Source organism: Lepidochelys olivacea (genome assembly GCF_965140295.1).
Source record: "Lepidochelys olivacea isolate rLepOli2 genome assembly, chromosome: 15".
In the NCBI taxonomy this organism is placed as follows: Eukaryota; Metazoa; Chordata; order Testudines; family Cheloniidae; genus Lepidochelys; species Lepidochelys olivacea.
In genome coordinates, this window is record NC_140425.1 from 2,911,319 (window position 1) to 2,925,378 (window position 14,060).

Genomic DNA, 14,060 nt, shown 5'->3' on the forward strand with positions numbered 1-14,060 from the left:
GATGTTTGTACACTGTACAATTATCCAGACAAATGTTGAGATTCAGGGTCATCGATTCCAAAAATAACTCACTAAGCAGCACTGACAAACATCCCCTGCTGGGTCACATCAATCAATGGAATCTAGCTAAAGATAACATTGGAGACAATGTAAATCTTGCTCTGGATCCTGAATGTGAACCAAACGCTCCAGAAACTGAATTTCATATAGCAGTGGTTGCAGCAGTTCCTGTACATCATCATCATTATCATCATGTTCCTATTACACCTCTGGCGTTTAGGGCAGTGATGAAGCTCCTCCACTCCTGTCTGTTTCTGGCAAGTCTTTCAACGGTTCCTCAGCTGTGCCCCAGGTTTTTCAGCTTGGCTTCCACAGCTCTTCGCCATGTTGTTTGATGGTGCTCAGATCCTCTTGGCTGAACCGTGTCAATAGATCTTGGTTTGAGATTGTTCTGGGCCAAAAGATATGGAGGATTTTCTGAGGCAGGTTGTATGGAATGAAGACAGTTTGGACATATCATACTTTCTCATTCCCCAGCATTCTGCACTCTAAAGTAGTGTTGAAAGTACACAGCTCTGATAAATCTGAAGTTTGGTTTTGGCGTAGTATTTTGATGATTTCCAGCGTGTATTTAAGCTCCCGGAGGTGTTTCTGGCTTTATTGATTTTGTTCCAGATGTCCTGGCTTGTTCCACCATCCTAGCTGATGGTGCTGCCCAAGTATGTGAATGTTTCTACATTGGTGAGAACATAATCCTCTATCCGTACCGGTGATTGTGAGGCAATATTAAAGGTGATGATATCTGTCTTATTGCGGGTTTCAGAGTAGCAGCCGTGTTAGTCTGTATCTGCAAAAAGAAAAGGAGGACTTGTGGCACCTTAGAAACTAACCAATTTATTTGAGCATAAGCTTTCGTGAGCTACAGCTCACTTTATTGGAAAGCTTATGCTCAAATAAATCCGATGAAGTGAGCTGTAGCTCACGAAAGCTCATGCTCAAATAAATTGGTTAGTCTCTAAGGTGCCACAAGTACTCCTTTTCTTTTTGCGAATACAGACTAACACGGCTGTTACTCTGAAACCTGCTAATTTATGATTTACTTTGAACAATTCTGCATTCAAGTTATCCTTGCCAGGAGCTTTCCCATTTTTTAAGGATTTGATGGCTTGAATGATCTCTTCCTTTCTTGGGGTGTCTGTGTTGAGATCAAGATCTTCTTCTGCCTCCTGGATGTTTGCTTCTGCTTTAGGTGGCTCCCTGTTCAGCAATTCTTTTAAATACTCTGTCCAGTGCATTTCCTGTTCTTTTTCGGTAGTTAGTAGGTGTCCTTGTTTGTTCCTGATGAGAGTGTTTGTTGATGTCTGCCATTTACCTCTGATAAGTCACGTCATTTTGTAGACGGTTCCTTGTTCACCACAAGCAGCTGCATCCTCTGCTTGTATTACCAGATTATTAATATAATGTCGGTGTGCCTTGCTATACTGCTCGTGGTATTTGTCCTTTAGTTTCTGGGATTTTGTGTCTAAAACTTTTGTCTTCAGGGCTCATCTGGTTTCTATGGCATTCCACGTGCTGGGAGTAATCCACTCTTTCCTTCTCTTCTGCCTGTAGCCTAGACAGGCTTCCCTGCTCTGTTTATAAATTGTTGTTACTTTGTCCCACTTCTTGCTGTTCTCATCTGCATTCCCCTCCTCTTCATCAAGGTCTGCAAGTGCTTGAAACCTGTTCTTTAACTGCAGAACGAAGGCTTTCTGTATTTCAAGGGACTTTAACTTGTCAATATCATAATGCCTATGGCCCTTGTTTGGTGGACCCACACTTCTCAGTTTTAGCTTGATGGAGGCTGTCACAAGGTGGTGGTCACTGTCAACATCTGCCCCCCTTCTAACTTTCACATCTGTCAGTGAGTGTCGTCATTTGTCATTGATCATGATATGGTCAATCTGGTTCTTATCTCTGCCATTTGGAGAACACCATGTCAGCTTGTGAATTTCACGATGCTGAAATAGGGTTCCACCAATGACTAGGTCATTCATATTATAGAAATCAACAAGCCTTTCTCCGTTTTCATTCATGGTGCCACACCCTTGTCTTCCCATTGCTCTGTCATTGTTTGTGTTTATAGAATCATAGAATATCAGGGTTGGAAGGGACCTCAGGAGGTCATCTAGTCCAACCCCCTGCTCAAAGCAGGAACAATCCCCAACTAAATCATCCCAGCCAGGGCTTTGTCAAGCCTGACCTTAAAAATATCTAAGGAAGGAGATTCCACCACCTTCCTAGGGAACCCATTCCAGTGCTTCACCACCCTCCTAGTGAAAAAGTTTTTCCTAATATCCAACCTAAACCTCCCCCACTGCAACTTGATACCATTACTCCTTGTTCTGTCATCAGCTACCACTGAGAGCAGTCTAGATCCATCCTCTTTGGAACCCCCTTTCAGGTAGTTGAAAGCAGCTATCAAATCCCCCCTCATTCTTCTCTTCTGCAGACTAAACAATCCCAGCTTCCTCAGCCTCTCCTCATAAGTCATGTGTTCCAGTCCCCTAATCATTTTTGTTGCCTTCTGCTGGACGTTTTCCAATTTTTCCACATCCTTCTTGTAGTGTGGGGCCCAAAACTGGACACAGTACTCCAGATGAGGCCCCACCAATGTCGAATAGAGGGGAACGATCACGTCCCTCGATCTGCTGGCAATGCCCCTACGTATACATCCCAAAATGCCATTGGCCTTCTTGGCAACAAGGGCACACTGCTGACTCATATCCAGCTTCTCGTCCACTGTAACCCCTAGGTCCTTTCTGCAGAACTGCTGCCGAGCAGTTGTCCTTACCGACCTTGGCATTCAGGTATCCCATAACGCTAGGTCGTGGCGTGGTACTCTCTCTAACTCCGCCTGTAGTGTAAGCTAGAATTTGTCCTCTTTTCTTCATCGCTGTCATTTGTCAGAGCATAGCACTGAATCAAGGTGACATTATTATGTTTCCCTTTCAGTCTGGCTCTCATAAGTCTGCTGCTGATGGATTTCCATTCAAGCAGAGAATGCTCCACTCCCTTCTTCAAAAGAATGGCAACACCCTCATGGTGTTGCCCATCATCCCATCCAGAAAACAGCAAAGTTTCTCCCAAGGCTGTTGTTAATCTTCCTGATCCCATCCATCTGCTCTCTCTGACACCCAGGATGTGTAAGCTGTAGCATCTCTTCTCTGCTGTGACATCAGCTAGCTTCCCTGTATCGTACATTGTCCGTATGTTCCAAAAAACAAGTTTGTTTCTCCCCCCCTCCAGCTTTTGAAAGTATCTTGTCTCCTCATTGGTCATTTTGGTCAGGTGCCAGCGAGGTTATCCTAGCTTCTTAACCCTTTACAGGTGAAAGGGTTTTTGCCCTGGCCAGGAGGGATTTTAAAGGTGTTTACCCTTCCCTTTATATTGATGACACCAGGGGTTCTCACAACAAATTTATTGGTGGCCTCAGAGTGCAGCCACCAACTCTCACTGGTGGCCGCACTAATATTTTCCTAAAATACTTAATTAATTTTAGAAAAAACAATTAAATATGCGCAGATTCACATCCCAATCATTGTAATGTATATTTGTAGGGCTTTTTGGCAGACTCAATAACAAAAATAATTCTGCCTCTCCCTTCGCCCCACCCCCACCCCATCCAGGGCTTCGTGGGTCCTGGGGCTTGCTGTGAAAAGTGGTATTTGTATCTTTGTTAATATCACAGCACACTGAGTCGCTACCTGGGAGGCTATGAAAAGTGATAAGTGATATTAACAAACATGCAAGTATCACTTTTCACACATAGCTAGTAAATCTGCTGTGAAAAGTGAGACTTGCATGTTTGTTAAATCACTTTTCTCAGTATGCCCCAAGACCCATTAAGCCCCGGATGGGGGAGCTGAAGGGGGAGGCAGCAGGGGCCTGGGGCAATGGTGGGATGGATGCAAGGCCAGAAAGGCAGCGAGGTCCTGGGAGGGGGGGATGGATACATGGCCGTGGGAGGCAGCAGGGGCCAGGGGCGATGGGGGTGGGTGGTGAGCCCCACTGTTGCGTTGGCAGAGCCAGGGCCTGGTGTCTGCTGCCATGCACCCAGGGCCAGGGCTCAGTGCCCGCGGCCAGAACCCGGAGCTGGGGACGGGAACTGCGTGGCTGAAGCCAGGGATCAGAGCCTGCGGCCAGGCAGACGAAGCTGTGGGTCAGCACCCAGGGCTAGTGCCTGCCGCCACACGGCCAGAACCCGGAGCTGGGGACGGGAACTGCGTGGCTGGAGCCAGGGATCGGAGCCTGCGGCCGGGCAGACGAAGCTGTGGGTCAGCGCCCAGGGCTAGTGCCTGCCGCCACACGGCCAGAGCCCAGAGCTGTGTGCCGGAGCCCAGGCGTGCGTGGCTGGAGCCAGGAGTCAGCGTTCACTGCTGCGTGGCCAGGGCCAGGGCCGGCACCACGTGGCCAGAGCCTGGGAACAGAGCTGTGGGTCGGCACTGGCTGCTGTGCAGTGGGGCAGGGGATCAGCACCAGGGGCTAGGCAGGAGTGGCTGGAGACTGGGGCCAGCGCTCGCCACCGCACGGCCGGAACCGGGGGCCAGAGGCCGACTGAAGCTCTGCGGCCAGGGGTCAGTACCTGCTGCCCTGCAGCCAGAGCCAGGGGTTGGCGCCCAAAGCCCCATGCTTGGAGCCTGCTCCTGTGTGGCTGGGGGTCGGCGCCTGGGGACAGCGCCTGCCATTGCGCGGACGGAGCTCGGGGCTGGAGCCGGGAGCCAGCACCTGATGCCACGCAACTGGAACCCGGGGCCAGAGGCTGAAGCCCTGCAGCTGGAGCCTGCCGCCCAACTCCCATCCGCATTTGAGAAACGTTGCCTTAGAGTACATGGAATCAACAGATCTTCCACCACCACCTTCAGAGACGCATCTTTGTTAATCACCTCTGAACACAGCTGCATGGGGATTCAGGCTCTAGTGTGGTATTTGCTTGGATGGGACATGCCGAGCTTCACACACTCCTGTGCAATTTCCTGTCTCATGCAGCAATCACCAGACCCCTGCTGCGATGCGTTATGTAAGGGGTCTTGAGGCTTGGATCTTCCCTTTCAGTGGTGGGACAACACTGCCCCTCTGTGGCCAAATATGTAACTGTATGAAATATCCTGCAACGATTTGCTGGACACTGTCCCAGCCACTTTCTCTCTTCAAAGAAGAGCTCTCACACCAGGGGACACGCATCAGAATGAACGCATGGGTCCATCCGCTCTTCAGGGGGCTGGAAACTATTCTTGCCACAGGTGCCAGTTAAGAAGGTCTTCATGTTTAACCAGGGCATCCTCCGTCTCAGGCCCTGTTCGTTCACCTGATCTGGCAGCAAGGTTGCAATGCTGTCGTTGTGACACCTCATCCTTCTCTTTAGCAACAGGCACAGCTGTTAAAAAAGCAGGTCGCCAAAGCAGCCATTGCAGTGTTACAGACATAGGACTATGGTTTTATGACAGGGTTGAGCAAAAGAAGAGACCAAACAGTGACAGAAAGAGCTTCAGTTCAATCACTGAGGGCCAGATTCTGCACCCTTTTCACCCTGAGTAATACCTAGCTTTAGAAGCAATAGGATGACTTGGAACAAATCACAGAGTCAGGTGCTACTCAGCGTGGATAACAATGGAAGGATCTGGCCCCCAAAGCTGAAAACCTGCAGTAGCCCGTAGAGCCAGTGCATGCCCCCATTCAGAGGGGAGTACAGCGGGTGGAATAAGCCACACCCCCATTCCTTCTCTGTCCCATCCCCAGACTCCACTGGGGTTTCCTATGGAGCTGAGCTCCATGGCACAAAGAGAACATCAATCATCCTGCACAGGGTCTGCAAATTCAGCCCCCCTCTGCAGTGACCCCATCGAAGGCCACGCTCTAGCCTTATTGTCCAAGGGCCAACACAAAGCCTAGTGACTGGTACTGCAGGAGGGCAGGCAGAAGAACTCCTGACCATTCATTCCAGCGGCAGACTGAAATGGACACAGTCTTCTTCCTGAGGGGAACTTCTTTAAGTGCCCCGCTCGCAAAGTGTAGTTAAATTAAGAGCAAGAGAAACAGAATGCCTTAGCAGGGTTTGCAGGCATCTCAGTGCATTCTCTATTCTCCTGGAAATTTTCACTTCAATGCAGACTTAACTCAGGCCCAGCTGTCGATTTTCCCCTTAACATTCTCTGTGTTCACACATATGCACTCCTCTATCAGTCCTACACAGTGAGGTAGCCAACACTCCCTGAGCCATACAGCAACGATCATAGGACTGGAAGGGACCTCAATAGGTCACCTAGTCCTGTCCTCTGCACTCATGGCAGAACTAAGTATTATCTGCATGTATTACTACCCTGAGGTAACCGCAGTGACAACACAGTCATAACAATCAAGACATGATGGTCCTCCAATCCCTTCCCATAAGTCCTGTGACCAGAACTCCATCTGCCTTTGCTTCACTACCTCGTCTCCTCTGCTCAGTGCCCTGCTTGTCGTTTCTTCAGCTTTGCACAACTCTGGTGTTTGATACAGCACAACAATGTCCACTACCATGCCTGTGCAACAGCCTGCAGCTACCAGAGCAGGCAGACAAGTTGTCCCACAACACCCTGCAAATGTGAGCTGTGACAGGGCAAGGCCAGACGGCTATAGAAAAGTAGTGGGAGATAGAAATATTAGCTCCAGGCTAAACAAATCCCTGGTACCAGGATAAGTGAAATGGCAGCTGTTCCAGGTCAGTTAAGACACCTGGGGCCAATTAAGAACTTTCCAGAAGGCAGGGAGAAGGCTAGGTTGATTGGGACACCTGAAGCCAATCAGGGGCTGGCTGAAACTAGTTAAAAGCCTCCCAGTCGGTCAGGTGGGTGTGCATGTCAGGAGCTGTGGGAGGAAGTTGCGCTGTTGGAGAGGCTGAGCAGTACACACCATATCAGGCACAAGGAAGGAGGCCCTGAGGTAAGGGTGAAGTGGAGCTTGAGGAAGTGAGGGCTGCTGTGGAGGAAGTAGCCCAGGGAATTGTATATGTCATGTTTCTAAAAGGTCAGCTACCATAGCTGATACTATTAGGGTCCCTGGGCTGGAGCCCGGAGTAGAGGGTGGGCCTGGGCTCCCCCCCACCTTTGCCCCCTGATTAATCACTGAGACTGGGAGACAACAGAGACTGTGCAAGGAAGGATAACTTCTCCTCAGCTCCGTCGCTGGCTTATGATGAAAATGGCTCAGTAGACTGTGACCCTTGTCTCTAGAGAGAGAAGGGTTACGTGGAGGGTCACAATGAGCCTCTGAGGCCAGCGAAATCCGCCAAGAAATGCGGGACCCATGGAGGCAAGGACAGAGCTTTGTCACAGAGCGCACAGAGAGTTGTGGTTCTGTGGACCCTGGGATAGATGCCCAGATAGCTGCATTGTTTGTCATAGCCAGATGCAGGGCCAGTGCTGATGGGGGGCATGACAACACAGCAATGTGGTCACCCTGTTGCGGGTTAGGCTACTATGGGTTAATTTAGCCCCTGATTGTTTACTCCATGCTTGGCATGCAGTGAAGGCATTGATAGCCTAACAGAACACAGGAGTTATGTCTTACCCTAACCTACCAACAAGACTCAAGGTATGCTATAGGTGCCCGCATAGCCCCACAATATGCCAACATTTTTATGGCTGACTTAGAACAACGCTTCCTCAGCTCTCATCCCCTAACGCCCCTACTCTACTTACACTACATTGATGACATCTTCATCATCTAGACCCATGGAAAAGAAGCCCTTGAGGAATTCCACCATGATTTCAACAATTTCCATCCCACCATCAACCTCAGCCTGGACCAATCCACACAAGCGATCCATTTCCTGGTCACATAAACACCACCCTATACCGGAAACCTACTGACCGCTATACTTACCTACATGCCTCCAGCTTCCATCAAGGACACACCACACGATTCATTGTCTACAGCCAAGCTCTAAGATATAACCGCATTTGCTCCAATCCCTCAGACAGAGACAAACACCTACAAGATCTCTATCATGCATTCTTAAAACTACAATACCCACCTGCTGAAGTGAAAAACAGATTGACAGAGCCAGAAGAGTACCAAGAAGTCACCTACTACAGGACAAGCCCAATAAAGAAAATAACAGAACGCCACTAGCTGTCACCCTCAGCCCCCAACGAAAACCCCTCCAACGCATCATCAAGGATTTACAACCTATCCTGAAGGACGACCCATCACTCTCACAGATCTTGGGAGACAGGCCAGTCCTCACTTACAGAGAGCCCCCCAACCTGAAGCAAATACTCACCAGCAACCACACAACAAAAACACTAACCCAGGAACTTATCCTTGCAACAAAGCCTGATGCCAGCTCTGTCCACATATCTATTTAAGTGACACCATCATAGGACCTAATCACGTCACCCACGCCATCAGAGTCTCGTTCATCTGCACATCTACCAGTGTGATATATGCCAGCAATGCCCCTCTGCCATGTACATTGGCCAAACCAGACAGTCTCTACATCAAAGAATAAATGGATACAAATCTGGCATTAGGAATCATAACATTCAAAACCGAGTAGAACACTTCAACCTCTCTGGTCACTCAGTAACAGATGTAAAAGTGGCAATTTTGCAACAGAAAAGCTTCAAAAACAGACCCCAATGAGAAACTGCTGAACTGGAATTAATTTGCAAACTAGATACCATTAACTTGGGCTTGAATGGAGACTGGGAGTGGCTGGGTCATTACACAAATTGAATCTATTTCAATCTATTTCCCCATGTTAAGTATCCTCACACCTTGTTGTCAACTGTCTGAAATGGGCCATCTTGATTATCACTACAAGATTATCCTGCTGATAATAGCTCATCTTAATTAATTAGCCTCTTAGAGTTGGTATGGCAACTTCCACCTTTTCATGTTCTCTGCATGTATATATATCTTCTTACTATATGTTCCATTCTATGCATCTGATGAAGTGGGCTGTAGCCCACAAAAGGTTATGCTCAAATAAATTTGTTAGTCTCTAAGGTGCCACAAGTACTCCTGTTCTTTTTGTTAAACCCCTTTCACTTTTGCTGGAACATGCTCATGTCCCATCACCATTTTCCATCACATAGTCAGGAAGCACCAGTAATTCACCTGTGCTTGATATATGGTTCAGCAATAAAGGAGACTTGGGTTCAGTGATATACAGGGTTTTCACGCTGCAGCAGGAGAGCTGGAGTAATTTGTATAGTGGGGGGTTGAGAGCCATTGAACCAAACTGTAAACCATGAATATAATGGAAACCATTTCAAGCCAGTGGGTGGAGCAGCACCCCCAGCACTGCTAATTCCAGCACCTATACTCTGCGACGATACCGAGAGCCTGAAAAGGTGTCCACAATCTCAGCAACAGGGGGTTGTACTGTGCACACAACGCATACACATACAGGTCAAATCTGGGGTGGCAGGTGTGTTTTCAAGTAACGCTGAAGGAAAGCATCTTTAGCTCAGGGGTGGGCAAATTTTTTGGCCTGAGGGCCACATCTCGGTAAGAAAATTGTATGGCGGGCCATGAATGCTCACGAAATTGGGGGTTGGGGTGCAGGGGGGCAGGTGAGGGCTCCGGCTGGGGGGTGGGGCCAGAAATGAGGAGTTCAGGATGCGGGAGGGGGCTCCGGACTGGGGCAGGGGGTGGGTGCAGGGGTGTGTGTGAGGACACCATCAGGGGGTGTGGGCTGTGGGGTAGAGCTGGGGAGGAAGGGTTGGGGTGCAGGAGGGTGCTCCGTGGGACTGAGGAGTTCGGAGGGCAGAAAGGGGATCAGGCCTGGGACATGGGGTTGGGGAATCAGGGGTGCAAGCTCCGAGCAGCGCTTTCCTCAAGCAGCTCCCAGAAGCAGCGGTATATCCCTCCTCCAGCTTTTATGCAGAGGCATAACCAGGCAGCTCTGCGTGCTGCCCTGTCCGCAGGCACTGCCCTGCAGCTTCCATTGGCTGTGGTTCCTGGCCAATGTGAGCTGCGGGGGAAGCACTTGGGGCAGGGGTATGTGCGGAGCCCCGTGGCTGCCACTATGCATAGGAGCTGGAGGGGGCACATGCTGCTGCTTCCTGGAGCTGCGCAGAGTGGGGCAAGCTCCTGACCCTGCTCCCCGGTGGGAGCTCAAGGTCTGGATTAAAACGTCTGGAGGGTCAGATGCAGCCCCTGGGCCGTAGTTTACCCACCCCTGGTCTATGTACTGATTTCCAATCCTGGGTTGCTCTTGGAAAAAGGTCCTAATTTCAGTCCTGGCAAACGACACCTTCAGCTCTTGCAAGGTGCATTTGTCCCAGGTCTCAACTTTCTGACTCTGACCCGCCGACATCTTGGTTCCTCTACAGCTCAGCTTTGGGCACCGAGGCAGGAGGCAGCCCAGCTTCCACCGCTTGTGATTGGTGCCAGGGCTCCACGTAGATAAATGACTGACACGCCTGACCCTGCAGAACATGACAGGGGGTTAGTCCAATTGCTGGTGTTCAGAACTGCCCTGGGTTCAATCCTCAGTCCACGACTGTGTCTGTGTTTAATCGCAGGAGCCCTTCTGTAGCTCAGGAAGCAACTTAAGGAACTCTTCTTGTTTCCCCTCCCTCTGGGGCTGAGGTTCCAGCAGCCACTGGCTGCCGATCGGAGGAAAGGTCCGGGAGAGAGGAGAGAGAAGCACCAATAAGAGTGCATGTGGGCAACATTTATGCTGGCTCTTCTTGCCTGTCTGTCAAACCACTGATTTGAACCCGCCTATTTGTGACACTCCCAGAGCTGGGGAAGCCACGTGAAGTTCTCAGAGCTGGGGACTAGGGAGAACAGGATGTGATGTGATAGTCTGCAAATAATAACGCAAAGTGCACACAATTAGAGAGACGAGGAGGGGAAATACCACCACCACCACTGTACTGAACCAAAAACCCACCCTCAGCGTGAACTCGTTCCCAGACTCGTTGGCCTGTTTCTCGGGGCTCTGTTGCGGTAGCCCTGCCGTTTGCGTCTTTCCCTGGGTGAGTTCCATAGCTGGGAATGAAGTTGATTAGCCCACTCTGACTTTAATCCAAAGGGAAAGGCCTCTGTAGCGCATTCCCCATTTAACTGTCCTCCTGCATAGGGGTCTGGACTGGTCAGCCAAGACACAGAAAACAGGAAAGAAACAATGTAGTTTTTGGTGACTTTAGCGGCTCCAGCACTGAGCAAGTGGCTCTAAATAACAGCTGAGCGTCAGATAACACAGGTGAGAAGCCAGAGACTGTGGTCACCGGAGTAGAGGTTGATGAAACAAGCTGAGACTCAAGTGCGTCCCATCCATCCCATCTCAGCATTTCCCAGGCTAGGTGCCCCAGGGCACCGTGCTGCAGCCATTCATCCTGGGGTGCTCAGGGAAGACATGGAAGGAGTCCCGGGTGGCTACTTGCTAGAATCCTTTCCCCCGATTTTACCCCTTTGGTCCCAAAGTGAGGATAAGGAATCGTACACTGATGTACGCAGTCTGAATGAACTCTCCAGTGACGTCTAATGGTGAGCTGTGGAAAAAGACTTCAGAAGCTTATCTCGTTTGGATGGACACACCCACCCTGCCTAGGTGCTCAGCATGATGGGATTGCTTGCCCAAATGATCACTTGTGGCTGGTGTTGGATCCCCAGTCTCCTTGTTATTGGGGCAGGAGTGGAAAAGGGTTGTTATCCTTTTTGTGTGAACTAAGGGCAGCAGAACTGTATCTGGCATACCCAGTGGAGGGACTCACCCTCAACTGAATGGCACTGACTAGGCAGGGTACATGGGTTCCAAAGCCACATAAGCTAAGAGAGGGTGGGGATAAGTACTTGTACCTGGTGGTGTGAGTCTTGTTTAAGGGTCCTGGACATCATTTGATCCTTTCTTTCTTCGTGGCATGATAACATTTTGTCTATGCATACTTGTGTTATTTGTTTATATTCATCCTTTATAATTTGACTGAGTTTTCACTCTGCTGTGGTGTGTGTGGTTATTTTTAGGAAAAGTCACGAGCCCCATGAATTTTTATTTATTGCCCATGGCAAAATCTTAGCCTTATTCATAATAAACAGAGTCCTAGGCATGGAAAAGTGTATGAGTGCTTAGCTCTTACTAAGCAGAATCCCACATTCTTTTAGAAACCGGATTTGCCTATAACCTCTGGTTTTGTTGGAAGCCTTTCTGCAGGCTGTGTCTGCCTTCTGGACTCAAAATATCTGAGCAGTTGAGAAGCGCCCCCCCCCCCCGTCCACCCACAGAATAGTGCTTCTTTTCCAGTGTGTAGACCTCAGAGCCCTTTTTTGTCACTGGAATCAGTGACACCAGCCCTGTGGAACTGTGGCAATAGTTCTCTGCCTGTATGACAATGTATTAATACTGTGAGCAAAAGCTTTTGTGTAGCAATAAACTTTGGGCTAAGTGTGTTAGATGCTCCTTGAGCTAGTTATACTTAGTCCACCAACATGTGAGTGAGTGGCATACACACTATGGAAACCAAAAGAAAGGGTAAAATTACCCCAATTTAGACTACCTCTAAACCTGCTGATTCTCCCCTCTGGCGCTGGGCCTTTGCACGGGTCTAAAACCAGTAATATTTTTGTCTTTGTCTTTTGTCAGGAATCAGTGTTGTTTCCACACAAAATTGCCACTGACCAGCAGTCCATGGTGCTGGTGAAAAGGCTTTTGGCCATCTCTGTCTCCTGTATAACGTACCTAAGAGGGCTCTTCCCAGAGAGCTCATATGGAACTCGCTATTTAGATGGTAATGTTTTCAATGCATGCTACTATGTTTCTATGCATTATCTTTGCCCAGTACAGATTAGTCCAGTGCTGTTCACATATTTGACAAGTTCAGTCTTTTGTAGGAACATTGCTGACCGTGGCCCAAATCCTCAGCGCGCGGTATGGAGGTGCCAGATTTCTATTGAAATCAGTGGGAATTAGGCACCTAAATATCTTTCAGGATGTGAGCCTATGGGCCTTATCCAGCAGCCCTGATATAGGAAAAGCTCCTATGGCAGGAAGACAACTTAGAGCCTGTGGCAACCATCAGCTGTTTCTCTCAATGTTTGTTTTGTTTTCCAGTTGCATTCATTACTCAGCAATTTCATCAGTATTGCCAATCCCAAGCATTCCAAAACCATGTGTCAGGCTCCCGCAAAATCACGAGACTGGCTTAAAAATCATAGATTTTTAGAAATAATAAATGTCAGGGTTTTTTTTATTGTTGCCTTCTGTTTTTTCAGCCATAGGGGTCAGATTTTCAAGCTTTTCTCCATAATCTGGAGATTCTGTAAATGAAAACTGAGATTCTCACATAATCACGTGGCTTCAGAGATGAGGCTTTAAGAAAAACACAAGGTATTGTGAGACTTGTGGCAAGGTCACACCATATGATGAAACTTTGATTCATCTGCATCTTTACATTAAGTTAGGGTCTGAAGGTGGGGAGAGGGAGTGACTCCATATTTTCCAGCTCTATAGATTTATCATCCTTGATTTATGCTTGAAATGGGGTACAGTTCATTTCTGTGTTCTCGTAGAGTTGTATCTTGAAATCTGGTCACTTGTTCATTATGGCCTGCTGAGGACGGAAGAGGAAATCCCAAATTTGACTTTTGATTTTTCCATCCGAAAGGTCATCAGTCTTTCTGATCAGATTTCAGATCTTCAAGTGCCTTTCTGTGCAAGAATCTTGACATTTGACCCACTCATTCCTTAGACAGCTGCAGGATTGGGCCCCAAGGTATTAATTCACCTTTGTGGTTGGCCTATCAGCATTGGCTTCAACTTTAGGAGTTTTCTGCTTGTGGATCCTAACTCCTAAACTTGGAGGACGAAAGGGCCACAGGAGCCCGGTGGGGAAACGTCACAGGGTTAGCTTATTTTGAGCACAGTTGTTTAGCTTATTTGTGTGTTAGTGAACACTAGAGTGCAGAACTAGAGGGTGCTGTTGGGAAGTGCCAGAATAAGATGAGAATGGGGATTGAGGGGAAAGGAAGTTGCTGGCATTTCTAAATGAAGCCACACTCCATAAATCCGTAACCCCAGTACTTTTTCC